Source organism: Alexandromys fortis, unplaced genomic scaffold (assembly GCF_014885135.2).
Source record: "Alexandromys fortis isolate MF-2015 unplaced genomic scaffold, M_Fortis_MF-2015_v1.1 scaffold_93, whole genome shotgun sequence".
NCBI classification, from domain to species: domain Eukaryota; kingdom Metazoa; phylum Chordata; class Mammalia; order Rodentia; family Cricetidae; genus Alexandromys; species Alexandromys fortis.
The window spans coordinates 1,118,509-1,136,532 of record NW_026067970.1 but is presented as its reverse complement, the minus strand read 5'-3'; the positions used below and the strand labels follow the sequence as shown (position 1 = coordinate 1,136,532).

At 47.0% G+C, this 18,024-nt stretch overlaps 1 protein-coding gene across 7 annotated transcripts in view; it reads left to right on the top strand.

The window, feature by feature from the left end:
• The first annotated feature begins 8,724 nt into the window (after positions 1–8,724).
• Osbpl3 (oxysterol binding protein like 3) overlaps positions 8,725–18,024 on the top strand; it is a 163,126-nt gene continuing 153,826 nt past the window's right edge. For 5 of the 7 annotated variants that reach the window (XM_050155461.1, XM_050155455.1, XM_050155457.1 and 2 more), the window contains exon 1: positions 8,725–9,163. The gene's annotated coding sequence lies outside the window, so the exon portion shown is untranslated. The remainder of the gene's footprint in view (positions 9,164–18,024) is intronic. The other 2 variants (XM_050155462.1, XM_050155463.1) reach the window with 2 other exon arrangements.

Below are 18,024 nucleotides of genomic sequence, written 5' to 3'. Positions count from 1 at the left end.
ACCCTACCATGTTCCCTCTTATGATGATAGTGGACTGAATCTCAGAAACTGAAAGCAAGTCACCTCAATAAAATGTTTTCTTTTTAAGAGTTGCCATGGTCAAACAGCAATAGAAACCTTAATTAGGACAGTGTGTTAATCTAAGCTGCCATTTAAGTGCTTTTAAATCAAAATTCTCTCTTTGCAGACCAACTATCCTTGCAGAAAATGGCACCAGGCTCCAGGAAAAGCAATTTCAGCTCTGTAGACATTGTATCTTCTAAATCAGCAACTTCATTCTCGGAATTTCTCTAAGAGGAACGAGTAGGAAGATTATTAAAGTAGAGATACATTAAATCTCCTTAGCTGATGGCACTGCGCTTTCAAACCCATCAGTAACTCTGAGTTAACTACTGTGAACTCCATTTAACAATGAAGAAGGGGACCTGGGGAGATGGGTCAACAGTTAAAGAGAATTGCCTGCTCTTCCAGAGGACCCGAGTTTGATTCCCAGCACCCGCATGGCTGCTCACAACTTCTGTCACTCCAGTTCCTGAGGATCCAATGCCCCCTTTTCTGACCTCTGCAGGCACCAGGCATGCCAGTGGTGCCCACATAGGCATGCAGGCATGAAGACAAAAGACCTATGCACTCAAAAGAAAGTAATTAAAATAACCTTTTTAATGAAGAAGCACAAATTTGAAGTTGTTTTCTTAAGAAGAGCTGCCGAGTGGAAGAGGCAGTGTTCCGATCTCATTCTTAGCACTGAAAGTGTACTTACTTCTGGGGCAGCACAAGTTTATTGAGACCATGCTCATTTTCATATTTTCACAATGACCACCCTGACAAAGTCACTATTTTTATGTTATAATCATGGGACAGCAATTAGGAAAACATACATAATATCAAATCAAACAGAACATACATATATATGTATGTGTGTGTATATATATGCATATATATATACATCCTAAAATTACAGCTACATAAAAAATACTAGAAGGAAATATTGAATAATGGAACAGATTTTTAGTAGGTAACATTTTATAGGCAATTTTATTCTATTTAACTCTGATTATTTATTGTTTTGCTGTTATTTAGGGGACATTTTTTTTCCAGCATGAAAAATGCATATGTGGCGGTGCCGGGAATTGAACTAGGGTCTTGCACATGGCAGGCTGGCATCTTTCCATCAATCATGATCCCCAGGGCCTTTTGACTTTAGCTTGGGGCGGTGTCTTTGTAAATTGTTCAGGCTGGCCTAGAACTTGTGTCCTAGCTTCCTAAGTATCTGAGATTATGGAGAGCCCGGCACTCACAGCAGGTGAGGTGTGCACCAGTCCCTGCGCATGGGCACTGAGGTGCATGCAATATCCCAGCAGGTGAGGTGTGCACCAGTCCCTGCGCATGGGCACTGAGGTGCATGCAATATCAGCCCAACACTCTTACCAGGTGAGGTGTGCACCAGTCCCTGCACATGGGAGCTGATGTGCATGCAATATCAACGAAACTATTTTCAGATTTAGCAGTAGAGAACTGCACCTGTTTCTTGAAGAAAAGGACTTCAGCTGTTGATACACTTTACACCAATGGTTCTCAGCCTTCTTAATGCTGCGACCCTTTAGTACAGTTCCTCATACTGTGGTGACCCCCATATGTAAATTTATTTCATGCTACTTCTTGATTGTAATTTTGCTACTGTTATGAATCATATTGTAAATATCTGATATGTAGGATATCTGATGTGACCCCCCCAAAGTGATGGCGATCCACAGGTTGTGAACTGCTGTTTTACACTAACTACACACTCTTCACAGACACGTTCATCAGCAGTTCCAAAGACTCCGTGCATTGCTTTAAGCATCTACAAGAGTGAGAGGACCAATGAATCTTTCCCTGAAGAGCTGATTTCATTTGAGTGTGGCACCTGGTTGCTGGGGTCAGCAGGGGATTGTGTGCAAGTTACAGGTACCAGGGACCAAAGCACTTTCTTTTGATGGAACTCAATGGTCCGTGCCTCAAGAATACTGTGGAGAAATGAAGAGACCTTCGCAATGGGGAAAAAACAAACAAACAAAAAAACAAAACTCGCTTCAAGGAGTGGCAAATGCACACCCTTCTGTAGGTTTCTAGTTCTCATTCCTATAAATAGAGGTCTATGGGACATGCGGTCTAGCAGGATGGGCACAGACAAAGGAAGCCACTTCTTCAGTTCCCTCTTATATCCGGGTGGAGTTGATGAGACTCTAAGGAACTGGGACATATATTAAAGGGGAAAAAGGGATAAAATGAAAGTCACATAATTTGTAACCTTGGCAATTTGGTAGTTTTGAAGAAGACAGCATCTTTCTACTGTCAGGTGGCTGTGGAGTCTTGGTAGGACTGGGCCCGAGCCGTCACGTCTACTAGGCCTGACACGGGCAGACTCTGTTAACATTCACTCTCTGGGATTCCCTTTGTGGCTGTAATAAGAATTTGGAGGCCACCGTGCCGCTAGCTGCTGAGGCAGGCACAGGAAGAAGAGCTCATATTCTTCTCACTGTGGTGTGCGCAATCCACGAGGAGGCGGAAATTGATCAGAAAACAGTGACTATAATCTCAACAGTCACCAGTGCTATCAAAATTAAAAAAGAAAAAAAAAAACAGCTCCCAAACAAAACAAACCTCAACCAGAGCAGTGACAGGCTGTGTGGGAGGACTTCCCTGAAGAAGGGAGGACAGGCTGTGTGGGAGGACTTCCCTGAAGAAGGGAGGACAGGCTGTGTGGGAGGACTTCCCTGAAGAAGGGAGGACAGGCTGTGTGGGAGGACTTCCCTGAAGAAGGGAGGACAGGCTGTGTGGGAGGACTTCCCTGAAGAAGGGAGGACAGGCTGTGTGGGAGGACTTCCCTGAAGAAGGGAGGACAGGCTGTGTGGGAGGACTTCCCTGAAGAAGGGAGGACAGGTGGTGTGGGAGGACTTCCCTGAAGAAGGGAGGACAGGCTGTGTGGGAGGACTTCCCTGAAGAAGGGAGGACAGACTGAGTCCTAGAACGAATCACCAGCACATGCTAGGAAGAGAGTGGGGACACCATGCACCAGGGCCCATGTTGGGGAAAAAACAAAACGCTGAGGCAGGCCAGCATGGAGAACTAAGAGAGGGAGGGGCAAGTGGCACCGATGAAGTGGGAGGATGCCCGGTCACGTGGAGTCCTGAGAACCATTCAACAGGGTTTGTGTCTTCATCCTGAGAGCAATAGGAGACCATGGGAGAGTTCTATGGCCAGAGGTCTTATAGGTGCTTTTTTTTGTTTAATCATTTGCTTTAGAGAATGGCTTATCGGAGTGTCTTGGTTACTTTTCTATGACTGTGATAAGACCATGGCCAAGGAAATATAGAAGAAAGAATGTATTTGGGGCATGCCTTTCGATAGCACAGAGACTAGAAAGCAAAGCATTGCATTTCCTAGCCTCCCTTGCAGCTAGATTTGCAGATGTGATTTGGAATGTATATATCAGATGCATTTCTACAGAGCGTGGGCTTAGAAATAATGTAATAAGGAGAACAGCAGACTTTGAGGCACACATTTTGCCAGTGTGGCATTAACATAAGGGGTGTCCTGGTATTTCTGCCAAATCTTTCTGATTTGACAGGCAGACTCCTGATAGTGGCAGGAGCAGCAGCAGTCTTGGCAGCTCAGGTTGGTAGCGCCTGGCAAACAATGTTTTCTATAACTCACGTGGGCTGTTCTTAGTACTTACAGTAGATGGCATGAGATGTTTGTGTCCTCAGATGTGGTACTTAGAGATCATTGGGGCTCCTGGGGTAGTTCAGTCCTGAAGGAAATTCTGTCCCTTCTCTCCCTCTGACCCTGTAATGTTCATTTTTATGTGTGTTCCCACAGTAAAACACAAGCTTAAAAGACTGGTTCTGCCAAGTGCTTGGGAAGAAAGCTGTGCTGTTGTCCCTAAAGGTGAGTAAGCTAGAACATTCCAGAAAAGTTAAACATCTGATTTAACAAATGACTCATTTAGAATTAGAATGAACTTTGACTTTAAGTTGCACAGATAGTATCCAAGTACATTAGCAGGAATTGGATCTAAACCAGGAACTCTAACAATATGGCAACTTCCTTTACAAGGATAGTTTTACTGTAATAAGCACACATTTTAAACCAAAAGTTAAAAGTGTCAACAAAGCCATGCCGGAAGTAACTCTGCTTCTAATTCTCAAAATAATTCATCTCTTTTTGTCTGTACATATTTTTGGTGCCTCTCTCAGGACAGTTTCCAGTCTGCAGCATGTATTGTAGTTATTTATATACATGTTTGATCTGCCCTATGGAGGTAACAGAAAGCAATGAAGGCAGGAACAGCCTCAGATCCATCTTTGTGTGTCACAAAGCGCCTGCTAAGAATGGCTCTTCCACAAAGGTGGCGCGTGATCTATATTTCATAAAGGAATAGATGAATTCTTGTACATTATTTTGTCATGCGCTTACTAACACTTTTGAAAGACAGCTTCCAAGGTAATCAATCCTACGCAACAAAAATACTTTAATTCATTTTTTTCACATAAAATGAATAGGGCGATTATCACTGCTTTGGACATACTTCCTCCTCCCTCCTTCCCTCCCTCCCTCCTTTCCTCTCTTCTTCTCTCCTTCCCTTCCTCCCTTTATCTCTCTCTCTCTCTCTCTCTCTCTCTCTCTCTCTCTCTCTCTCTCTCTTGACAAGTTCTCACTATGTAGCCATGGCTGACCTGGATCTCACTCTGTAGATCTGACCGGCCTCAACTCACAGTGATCCACCTGCCTCTGCCTCAAGCACTGGGCCAGGAAAATGCTTACAGCTTCCTTAGATGATGGGTATGGAAAAAAATATTAAGAGAACAGAAGTCAGAGCCTCTGGGCTGTATGATTATGATAAAGATGCTGGAACTTTGGTCTCAGGATCCTTCCCCTCTATAAAAGAGGTGAGGCTGGTGACATGATTAACTGTTGTCCCTTCTCACGTGTGGTCGCCACTGCAGGACACTGAGGCTGTTAGGGATCCTTCCTTCAGCCCTGGGATGGTCCTTCAGTACTTTCTTTACATACTTAGGCTGTTCTGTCAGTGATAGCTTCCTAGAATACAGTGTTAAGAATTTTGAGCCCTAGTTTAACTTGGTGATAAACCCAGCTTTGACTTACTCCTGTTATCTGCCATGAATCAGGGACAGGAGTAGTAGCAAACAAAGTATACAGCCCAGTGCCTGCTCTCCCAGGAAGACAGTGAGGACACGCAGGCCAGTGCCTGCTCTCCCAGGAAGACAGTGAGGTCATACAGATCAATGCCTGCTCTCCACAGGAAGACAGTGAGACCCTGCAGACCAGTACCTGCTTCCTACAGGAAGACAGCGAGTCCATACAGCCCAGTGCCTGCTCTCCCAGGAAGACAGTGAGTCCATACAGCCCAGTGCCTGCTCTCCTAGGAAGACAGTGAGGTCATACAGATCAATGCCTGCTCTCCCAGGAAGACAGTTAGTCCATACAGCCCAATGCCTGCTCTTCTAGGAAGACAGTGAGGTCATACAGATCAATGCCTGCTCTCCCCAGGAAGACAGTGAGGCCATGCAGGCCAGTGCCTGCTTCCCCAGGAAGACTGTGAGGCCATGCAGGCCAGTGCCTGCTTCTCCAGGAAGAGAGTAAAACCAAGCAGGCCAGTGTCTGCTCTTCCAGGAAGACAGTGAGGCCAGAAGCTGATTTTTGTAATGTACACGTGTCAAGACACTGCAAAATGGCTATTATACAATTTCATTTAATCCGTAGACAGCCTCAAGAGATGATATTATTCAGATTTCTATTGTGCAGATGGGGTTTAGGAAAGCAAAATTTACCCTTGGTTCGAGGCCAGAATCCTGTTCTAAGCAGGTACTTCTGCTGTCTCCTGATCTATGTGCTAAGCCAGTGGTAATTTTCAGCCAGGATTGAGTCTGCCTTCAAGGGGTCTTTTGACAATGTCTGAGGATTTTTGGTTGCTCCATCTGGATGGGACAGAGCGGGTAGAGGGTAGAGATGCAGTTTATAGGCACAGAGATATTCTTACCCACAAACAAAGAATTATTGGACCCAGAATGTCAATCGCACATTGTAAAGCTCTTGAAGTAGCCCCATAAATACAATGTCTATTTCCATTTCACAAAGTGGGAGAGGTGCTCCTTAACTGGGAGTCGTCATGACAAGACAAGAAGCCGGAAGCCCATGTAGTTCTTGCCTACGTTCCATTCTGACCAGCTTCTTTTACGATGAACACAGGCAAAAACAGACAAGAACCTGCTCGCCTATGAGGCATTTCAGAGGCAAAAACCACTCAGCCAGATGAGTGAGATGACTCAGGGGGTAAAGACGCTGGCCACTAAGCATGAGCTTGATCCCTAGGACACATGTGGAAGGAGAGAACCAGTTCTCACAAGTTGTCCTCCGCTCTCCACTTTTATGCAGTGGTACACACACACACACACACACACACACACTAAATAGATAAATGTAAAAATAAGAAAAGCACTAAGCCAACCGCAAAAGAATCCCCCCTCCCAGTGGTGGAGTGTCTACAAGGATCAACAGTATATGTTCAACTGTTCGGAGAAAAGAGCTTTAGAAACTTACTATGCAACCATTGATCTTTCTCTAGTACATTCAGATCATCGCGCTAAAATAAGACTGTGGAGCAAGCTAATTTTAGGACAGTAACGAGCTTTTGCAAGATAATTAACTCTGCGTGGGTTTCAACTTTAATCTTTCCCCTCTTGATTTGTAGGAGCAGCAGCGCCTGGAAGCTTGTTTAGAAGAGGAAGTGAAACTGAAGAGACTCACTGAGAGTCCTCTTTCTCAGAGGCAAGGCAGTTTGAATATGAGCACATCTCTCATCCTGTCTCCTTAACTGCCTCCATCACCAACCAGAACACACAGGCAGCCTGGAAGAACCAGAAGAGAAAGTCAAGGACCAGATGTCAGTTTGAACAGTAAAATTGTAGCTGTCTGTCCAACCTGTGGCTACCAGGCCCTTTGATAAAGGCTACAGTCTCATTGGGCTCAGAGTAGCTATGAATCAGGCTCAACACAAGTGTGTATGTACATAGTTATATGTGATTGTACAATCTCGAGTATGACCTTTGGAGATGATAACCACGGTGTGGAAAGTCCAAAGGTTGGATTCCTCTGCAGCGAAGACATTCCTTAGGGATGAAAGGCTTGTCTCCTGTAGGAAAGCGAATCCAGAAGCAACAAGGCGGTTTGGAGGTGGGGAGAGGAACAGAGAGAGGATGACTTGGGGGAAGAGCTACTAGAAATGAGTGTGGTTCCGGCATCTGAGCTGGGCGTGGTTCCCCGCCACTATCAGGCCTGCTTCTCAGCTAGCACCTCCAGGCTTGGGGTAGTAGAGGAAGCCCCACATCATTCATATTGAAATCTCCAACCGAGTGCTCTAAGGCTCACAGAGTCTGGAGAATCTGAGGTCCTAGCCAAGAATACACCTTAACCCCCTCCACCTGCTAGGGCCAAAGCAGGCAGCCCCAGAGAGTCTGGGTCAGCGATTGTTCCAGAAAGCGAATGTCCAAGCGTCGTGAATGAAACGTGGTTTATATAGTTGTGGAGAGCGCCTCAGAAACCTTAATATGGGGTCAGACTGACAATGGCTAGTGCCACCAGTGGCGGCTGGCGCGAGTACTTGGCATTCGGGAGCGCCTAGAGTGTCAGTAACTGAGCCAAAAGACCCAAACTGCCCTGCTCGGTGAGGCCGGCCAGGAGGATCTTAAAGAGGTTAAATACGTCGCGTTGGCAGTTTGAGTGCCCGGAAAGCTCTTCCTCAGACAGAGAGTGGCAGCGCCCTTCCCGCTTCGGGAGCCTGTTTGAGAACCTCTTCCTTCTAAAGAGGCCCTCAGGGACCTGGGCCACTCCCTCCTTCCAGTGTTCTGCGTGACCCTGTCTCAGTGATAACAGTTCGTCAACGTTTTCTTGTTTATATATGTATACTGTCTTTGGTTTATTGTCTGCCTCCTTTCTAAAATGTAGGTTCTGAGAGGACAGAAACCTTGTGTGCCTTTACCGCAGGTGCAGGATCGCATCTGCTTCTGGCATTCATCATCCCCTGCCCACCGCGCCACCTGAGGCGCTGGACTCATGTGCGGTCTGCAAATTGACCTCTAATTATCAGTGGCTGGCATCCAAGCTAGGCTTCTAGCAAGTGGGCCATGAAGTCGGATGGGTCTGGCCGTCTAGCCAGCCAGAGGCTCCTGCGTTTTAATCGCCAACTACATTGCATTTCTTTCCTGGCCTTTGTACGGGGACTGTAAGAACAAAATAACCCTTTTGCCCTTCCCGCTCCACTGTGCCCCCGCACCAATCTACCCAACTGTTTCTGGAGGCTGCATCCCCAGTGTCGGAACCTAGTCTCCCACACCAATTCTTCTCCCAGACATCGTGTGCCTAAATCCCCTCGACTTGCCACTTATTTCCCTCTTATTTAACCTCACGCTTTTCAATGGTCAAGTGATCCTTCCCTGTTGGACTACATTAGTCCCCTGGAATCTTCTTAAAACAGCTCCTCCCGCGCGGACCTTACCTCCCTCCTAGTCATTCAATAAACATTTACTGAGAGCCGGCAGGGCGCACACTGCCCAGGGTTGCCGGGAGCTGCTGCCCCGCCCAGCCACACCCACCGCCACCCTTGGCTCCTCTACGCGGCCTGAACCCGGGGTGGCGTCACGGAATCCGCCGGCAGCTCCAAGTGCAGCGTCCCACCACCTTTCCCCGGATGACTCCTGATTGGTGGGAGTGGGAGCCACTCTGCTGCGCCCCCCATGTTGCTCCGCCCCCAGGGAAGACTCAGGCTCCTCCTCCTAGCTCCCTCCCCTCCAGCTCTTCAGCTAATCACCCCGCGGCGCGCGCCCTAAAGTTCTGGGCAAAGTACTGAGAACTGGTACCGGGATCGCACGCCGGTCAGTGGTAGAGGACCAGGGACCCCCGCGCCAGGAGAGCCGGTGAGCAGCGCGGGCTTCCGCCCACCATCTGTCGGCGAGTGGCGCTCGGCGCCCCAGTCTCCTGCGGCTGGTGCTGGAACTGCCGTCGGCCGAGCCTTGCAGGGACGGGAGAAGCCGGGTTTGCCTCCTTCCCGGTCTGAAACCTTCACCGGGGAACCAAGCAGCTTCCCCAGCTGCGGAAAGCTCAGGTGAGCAGCTGGGCGTCCGCTGGGCTGGGATTGAGACGTGCTGGAGGTTCCGGGGAAGGTTCAGGCATGCTGCCAGTCTAGGATCCGGAGTATGTCTGAGCTGCTCCCGGGAAGTCCCGGTCCACTGGGCAGCCCTGAGACTCGGAGGTCGCTTACAGGGTCAGCGCCAGTTTTCTGAGAGGAAGCACTCTGGTGCTGCTCACCGTGGAGCTGTGCCCCTCGAGTGACAGCCCAGTCGGGATGGACCGGGAGAAGGAGCGGAGCACAGGAGCGCGTGCGGGTGCAGGAGGATGCTGTGCCGTGGAGCTGTCCCGGGCACAGTCTGGCGTTGTGCCGAGGTGGGAGGCATGGGAAACCTGCTTAATTGGGCCAGGAGAGAGGCTTTACCACATCCGCGAGCTGGGACCGGGCGGTGCAGGCACCTCGCTCTCTGGTCTCCCCCAGCCAGGTCGCGACGCCCCACCGTGTCAGCACTGGGGACCGAGAACACTCTCCCCTTGGGGCTTCAGGAGCCCAGCGGGCGTTTGCTGCCTCCGGAGTCACCGGTGGCCTTGCATTGTGTCCTTCAGACACTTCTGAACCAGCCTGCCTTCCTGACTGTTGGGCTGGGAGAGATGTAAAGTTGGCATTCTGTCACCTTGTGTCTGGGGGCATTTGAGTCCCCTTGGATGTCAGTGTCTTAGGCTTCTGATTTCTGGATGAGAACATTTGGGTACTGTATTTTACACTGTAGCTGCCAAAAGATGAATTTCAGAGACGGGTAAGCATAGGTCTGACTTTTGGCCATCCACATTCCACACTCAAAGTATCCTACAAAGAGAACCTCCTTTTGGCTACCGAGAACCATCAGGCAGACAACAGTGCTTCCAAGCTAAACGTCCATCCTGTCAATCAACTCCACGTTGTCTTGTTTGGAGCTCTTCACAGAGCTTAAAGCTGCCTGGGATGATCTTGTGTTTCCCACTGCCTGCCTCCTTCTGCCACTAGGATGCATGCAAGTCCTTAGAAAGTGGAGGCTTGGGCCTGTTCCTCATTCTAGCCTCAGTGTTAAGGACGCAGCCGACCACACGGCAGGGTCACAATACACGTTTATGGAATGAGCCAATGTAAAACTTCCTCACGATTGTGAGAATGTTCATTTCACAGTTGATTTTCCTCTTTTTCCTTATTTATTTGGAAAATTAATAGCTGGCAACATCTACTGCTGTTGAGCACCCACTGGTAACCAGTGAGGTGTTGACTGGGAACTTTGTATAGACACCTCAATAACTTAACAGTAGTCTGATTAGCTAGATTGTTTTTTAAGTCTCCCTTTTGAGGTGTTTTGTGTGTGCTCACCAACCTGTGCTTGTGCATACAGGTTAGTGGTTAGAGGACATCAGTAGTGAGTTCTCGTTCTCTCTCTCTCTCTTTAAAAGATTTTATTTATTTATTATGTATACAACATTCTGCCTCCATGTATGCCTGCAGAAGAGGGTGCCAGATCTCATTACAGATGGCTATGAGCCACCATGTGGTTGCTGGGAATTGAACTCAGAACCTCTGGAAGAGCAGCCATTGCTCTTAACCACTGAGCCATCTCTCCAGCCTCTCTCTCTCTCTCTCTCTCTCTCTCTCTCTCTCTCTCTCTCTCTCTCTCTCCCTCCCTCCCTCCCCCCACTGTGGGGTCCAGGGATCAAACTCCAGCAATCAGGCTTGGTAACAAACTGCCTTTTACTCACCCAACCTGATCAGAGCTAGACAGGTAGACATTTTTTAGGGAATTGGATTTAGGCTCCTGTGGGTTAACTACTTGTCCCAAGGCAAACATGATTCTAGTACCATGGTCCTAGTCTGTTTTTCTCTTGTGTCGGGTTACTTCTAAGAGGTGAAAATATGATTTCCACTTTTACAGCCAATGGACATGTCGCTCATCTAAAAGAGTTGCTGTCTTATCCCTGAGATCTGTTTTCAGTAATGATGAATAGTTATAGGCCAGATACTACCAGAGTGCACAGGGCGTTTTATGTCCTAATCTTCACCATCGTGACAGGCTTCATCACCCGAGTTCACAAATTTGCCTGGGGTCAGTGGTAACTCCCTGAGCGCCTCATTATCTTTCTGACTCTAAACCTTCCACTACACTCTGATGTCTCCTGTCTCACTATTTAGCCAGTGTTAACCCAGTGAGGCAGCTCACTGGTAAAATGCTCCGATGCTATCTGAGACCGGGCTGTAGGCGCTGCGGTGCCGGCATCAGGCGCTCCAGGTGCACTGCTTCTGAATGGTCGAGGCTTTCCTGCCATTGATTTTTGTGGGTGACTGTATGGTTTGTGGGCCTGGTCGATCAGGGCCTTTTAATAGGGGAGGGAAGGAAATCTTCATTTCAACCCGATTCAAACAAATCAGGCTGCCCTTTCCTCCTGTGGTCAATGAGCTCGAGGTGCAATGGTGTCCATCTTGCTCGGAAAGGGCTGGAAAGTTGGGCAGTTCCTTTCCTCCCAGACGCAGAGACCACTCAGCCCAGCTGGCGCTGCGATGACTTTTCTGCTCCTTCTACCCCTTGCGGGGAAACTGAGGGCGTGGCGAGGTTCTAAAAGAGAAGGTATGATTGGCTCCTGAGGGGCCAGTGGCCAAGAAGAGGGCAGGCGTGTGGTGCGTCTCTCTGCATGAGGGTCTGGATAACCCATCATTTGTTTTCATAATGAGCTTCTTGGCAGGACTAACTTTTCTTAATTGACATTTCCACTTGGCGAGCTCCGGGGAGGACTGGATTAGAATGCCCCTGGAAGTGAGGGGGCGTGAGGTGTCGGGGACTGTGGGAGTTGTACAGCTGAACGCGCTTCCCATTCAACACTGAGAGCTGTACAGTTTCCTGCAAACCCCCATTCTGTCTAGACCCACGTAGTCATCAGCTCTCCGGCCTTCTCTAGAAACTTCTGTTTTACCCTCTCAGTTACAACTGCTCAGACCACATTCCTGCCTCCCTCCACCCTGGTCTCAGTATCTTGGGCTTTGTCCAATCCCTGCAGCGCCTTAGTTCAGGGATTTCACTCTGCCCTAACATGGCCTACGAGTGGATTTTCCTTCCTCTCTCCTGTCTGCCATGTCCAGTGAAGCAGGTTCTTGAAGAACTGTCATTGTTGTAGTGTTAAAAATTCTTGGAAGGCTTTTATAGTTATGAGCAATGTTAGAGACGCAGCTTTGCTCCTGGATGCAGAGAGCACTGTCATGCAGAGGTGCTGGCCGTACATCACCTCTCTCCATCCTAAAAGCCACATCAAAGCAGGTGAGTGTACCTCAGTGACAAGGGAGTCTAGGAAACGTTCAGTTCAGTTTCCTTCTAATAAACGTTGGAACCGAGAGTCAAACCCCAGCCCCCTTTCCCTACCCACTTACTGTAGACTCCCTGGCTAGCTCAGGGTTTGGGATAGTAGGTTCCGCCTTGGCTTTCGCTTCAGCATTCTTGACCTGTGTGCTGGCGACCTGGACCTTGTCACCAGAGCGTCTGTCTGGTCTTGCCCATGCATGCCTATTGCCTTCAGCGCTCTCTCATTCCTGCTCTGGAAGAACCTAGATCTTTTAAGGCTCAGCTCAGAAACTACTTCCAGCAGCATAGTCTCTGTGAACCCAAACTGTCAGAGCACATAAGAAACACAACCTGAAACAAGATAAGGTTTAACTATGCATCTCTTGGCTGGCCTAGAACTCTGTGTAGTCCAGGGTGGCTTCAAACTCATAGTGTTCCACCTACCTCTATCTGATGAATGCTGGGGTCAAAGCCTGTGTCACCCCGACTAGCCTTATCAAGACTTTTTTTTTTTTAAAGTGTGAATGAGCTCCTAGTTCTGATCACTGAGTTCGCTGTTGATTCCTTTCCTTTCTGTGCTCTGGTCTTTTGTATCTCCTGGCCTTCCTGTTCCCTTGCTTTCTGGCCCAGTTTTTATATTTAACTGTATTGCCCCCCTTTTGACTTTATTTACATTATTAATTATTGTGTGCATGTGTGGAATATTTGCGTATTTCATGCAGGTACACATGCATGCACATATCTGACTCTCTTGGTGCTGAGGTTGCTGTGGGTTCTGGGGACCCTAATTCATGACTTCATGTTTACGTAACGAGCACTTTACCACCTGAGCCGTCTCCCCAGTCCCCTTTCCCAGATTTGAAATGTCTTGAAGGCAAGGCGAGTGGATTCTTCTTGTTTCTATTCTTGACCTAAGGATCTGGTGTCCCATTGACAGAAAACACTCAACTGAAAAAGAATATTATGCAATTATATTTGGTTACATTGTATTATGTTTTTAAAAAGCAGCTGGAATGTGTCGTTTGTTTTTCAGTGTTTTTTTTTTAAATATAAGGTGTTTTTATGCGGCTCCAGGCTGAACTTAATCATTTTTCTGCCTCTTCTTGCTAAGTGCTGGGATTACAGGCATGAGCCATCCTGCCCAGTCCTATTTTCTAGTGTTTGATCCATAATACTTTAATGCCTTTGTAAATTTATGCTGAAGCAACAGAACAGCTAGTGAAATCCCTGGAAGCACGTGCATGAACAACCCCCTTTAAGGCCACAGGGGGGATCATAAATTCTTATCTATAATAGACGCTGTAGGATAAACTCCATGTATGTGATATATACTGTTTTTTCATGTCTGTGCTAATGCTGTTGTTATTGAAAGTCTATTACAGGGTCTGTGAGATGACTCACTTGACAGAACACTTGCCTTGCAGCCACAAGGACCTCAGTTTGATTCCCAGAACATTGGGTGCAGTGGCTGGTTCTTGTAATCCTAGCACTGGGGAGGCGGAGACAATTGGATCCTGGGGCTTGCTAGGTAGCCTACCTTTCTTGTTGAGCTCCAAGCAAGAGGCCCTATGAAGAAAGGAGGGGGTAGCACCTGAGGGATGACATTCCAGGTTATCTCCTGGTGTCCATATGCATGCACACACATGCACTTGAGCTGGCACACATACATGCATGCATACACATGCGATACACACATAGACTTTATAGCCGTTTTGTATTATCAATGAATATTTCAGAGTCTAATAATATTTCTGAGGTCCCTCAGGACCAGGTCCAGCTCCTGTCCGACCTTCTAGCTCACCAGTCATCACTTGCACTACTGAGTGACAGCACCCCACCGCTGGGGCCACGCAGGAAAGGATCTTTTGTATTATTTGTCACAGTCATCCCTGCTCATCTGTGTTCACCCTCCTCATGTTTAGTCATGGGTCCCGCTTCAGTGTGGGCACAGCTTCCAGGAAGCTTTCCTCTGCCCCCTCCAAGTTGGAGTTGGAGAACGGTCACCTTCCCATCATGCACCACAGCCATTACCATTCTGTCGTATGAATCTTTGTCACTTGTCTGAAGTCTTGATCTAAACCACTGTTTCTCGTGTGGCTTTAATTACAATGATTCAGGGATCCCCAAATAAAGTTCTCTGGCTTAAAGTGTCTGGATCAGGTGACTCGGAGGGAGGAGAGTTGGTGGCTGGAGTTTATTGTCGTTCTTTTAAGCAGTTTTGTCATTTTGTATTGCATCTGGATAATATAGTATAAACGCATTGTATGTATGTAGCCTCTTTGGCCACTACTTTTTAAAACAGCCACTGTGGAGGCATATTTCGTGTGTGGTGGTTTGGATAAAATTGGCCGTCATAGGCTCACAGTGGCACTGTTAGACGTGGTCTCGTTGGAGTAGATGTGGCTTTGTTTGGAGGAAGTGTGTCTCTGAGAGTGGGCTTTGAAGTTTCAGAAGCTCAAGCCAGGTCCAGTGTCTCTCTCTTCTTGCTGCCTGCCGATCAAGACAGAGAACTCTCAGCTTCTTCTTCGCCACCATGTCTGCCTGCATGGCACCATGCTTCCCACCATGACAAAAATGGACTAAACCTCTGAACTGTAAGCTGGCCCCAATTAAATGTGTTTTCTTTATAAGGGTTGCCATGGTCATAGTGTCTCTTCACAGCAATAGAAATGCTAACTAAGAAATCAGCTATCATACAACCATAATTCATATATCATGCAATTCATCCATTTAAGGTACACAATGTACTACTACTGGTTCTTAGTATATGCACATAGTTGTGCGACCATCACCATAACTAATTTTAGGACACTTTACTACCCCTATTTTGTATCTGTGTGGACTCTCCTGTTCTGTAATGGAAGACACACAACCTGTGACCTTTTGTGTCTGATGACTTTCATCCAGGATTCTGTTTTCAAGATTCATCCCTGGGATGCCAGGAATCAGCACTTCATGTTTTTTCCTCAATGCTTAAACATACCATATTAGGTTAGGCATAATACCTTTAATTCCAGTGCTCAGGAGGTAGAGGCAGGCAGATTTTGGTGGGTTCCAGGCCATCTAGTAACTCAGTGGCTTTGCATCTTGGTGCTACACTGTGTGACATGAGATGATGTGGAGAAGCATCGGATGATAAAGTGTTTTACTGAAACTGTCATGTTGGGGTCTTCAGGTATCTTGATTTCCTCCTGTGGTGCTGGGGACCTCCCCCAGGACCTTTGGGGTACTGCCACTGGGGTACTAACACATGCTCCACCACTTACAAACCTCAGTTTGATTTTTAGACAGCAACTTGAAAGGCCAATAGTTAAGAGAGAGAGCTATAAGCCTTAGCATTTGGGTTGGGAGGATGTGTAGAGAAAATTAGGTGGCCAGTGAGTGATTGACAGTTACTGAAGCTGAACGCTGTGTTTCTGGGGGAGGGCTTTGTGTCTGCCCTGTCCACTGGGCAGCCATTGGTCATATGCGGCTACTGAGCACTTAAGTTGTGTCTATTCCTTACCAAGGTGTGCTGTGTGTTTAAATGCATACTGAATTCCGAAGACAGAGTATGAAAGAATGTAAAAATTATCTTAGAAACATTTTTATTGCTTACATGCGAAATGGTGATATTCTAGACATATTAGGAGATTCAAAAATGATCTCATCCATTTCTTTTTGTTCTTTTTAATTGATGACTTAAGTTAAAATTACATATAGAGCTCATACTATGTAGTCTGTTGGACAATACAGCTATGCATTTTTTTATGTTTGAACATATATATTAATATAGCAATAAGGAACAACCAGAGATATCTGAAGTTTTAAAAAACGTAGAATGGAATGTGTTTGTAAAAACCCCTCATTTGTGGGAAGTTTGGGGATTACAGATTCATTTCCAGGGGCTTTGCAGAGGCCTCCGGCAGGCAGTCTGACCTTCTACTCTTAGGCGAAAATTTGACAATTCTTTCACAGAGCATGGCTTAGCAGCCCGAGAGGCTAGAATTGCTTCTTTGGCTATTTACCAGATTTCTTTGGAGTTGATGAGCTATTTTCTTCATTTTGGAAGAACATAAGCACATGATTGGTGACATCACAGTTTCTGATCACACGATTTATTCTCCCGAGTTGATTTTTCCCGGACCTGCTGTCTAATGGCCCCTACCGAGCAAAAGCAGAATATGATGTTATAGGATAATGGCGTGCAGCTTTAAAGTTGGGAAATTGGTTTCCTTCCTACAAAATGTACTTGGATGGAAACTCTCACTGCCTGTTTACTCATGGGATGAGAGGGGAGGTGGTGCTCTCAGTTCTTGGAAGAGGTGTGGGCGGGATGAACACCCCTACAGGAGTCATCCCCCTGCCGAGAGTGGCCATGAACGGGAAAATCACAGCATTAAGTCCAGTTGCTGTGGTTCCTAATGGGGAACCAGGAGAGGATCGCAGACTCTCGATATCTGTAATTTGTTATCTTATTTCCCCCCCCTCTTTTTTTGGTTCAAATGCCGCATTTCTCCCCTCATGTGTTAAAGCCTGGTGTAGTAAAGATTTCCAATCCTGTGTCAAGTATCCTAATATTCATAAGACATTTAAATTAAAGTTTAAGTCTTCTAAAACGAACTCTCCTTCCCAAATCATCAGTGTTGTGGGAAATGAGCCGGAGTGCTTAGAGGCAAGCACTAAATAACCTATGTAGCCTTAATTTCACCAGGATCAATAAACTCGACGTAAGTGCCTCTCTAGACTTAAGCATGAAGTTAAGATTTTATCTTCATTCATTTCATAAGCATTTGTCAATTTCATTCCGAGTACCAGACTGTTTCCAAGACGGTTCTGGAAACAGGATGTGGTGGGGGGAATTAGCGGTAGAATCCACCTTCAGGACTTCACAGTCCAGAAGAGGATGTAGACAGAGAATTCATTAATTACCATGGTGATATGTGGCTCAAAGGGAAAGAGTCTGGATTTTAATTGGGACCCTGGGGAGAAAAGTTCTATTTTCCTGTGGGTCATGATTCAGGCTGCAAAGATCTGAACGAGGAAAAGAAAAGAGACGGTGGCTGGGGAGTCCTCCTGGGAGCAGGAGATGTGCAAAGTCCTGCCCTTTTGTGTCTTTCAGGTTGCAGGAGGCCACGTGGAAGCGGTGAGCAGGGTTGGAGTTTCTCTCTCTGACGCTGCACGTGGATTTGTTTACTTGCTAGTGGGGATTGAGTCCAAAGTTGAGCTTCTGTAACCTTTGTAACTGAATCTGAACATGGTCTAACGACCTAGCGGCTGATGCAGCCCTCACAGGAGCGGAAAACCAGTTGCTGGCTCTCATTCCAGTGTAGCTCATTTGTCCAGGGTTTGAGCTGAGTTCAGGGTATGTGTTAGTTACTTTTCTCATTGCTGTGATGAAAGGCCTGGCCAGAAGGAAGTTAAGGTAGGAAGGGTTTGTTTTGGGTTATAGTTCATCACCCTGGGGAAGGCAGGGCTGTGGTCGTGTAGCAACAGTCAGGAGGCAGAGAGGAGTAGATGGTGGTTCTCAGCTCATGTTCTCCTTTTTATTTATTCTGGATCCCCGTCCATAAGATAGTGTTGCCCACATTTA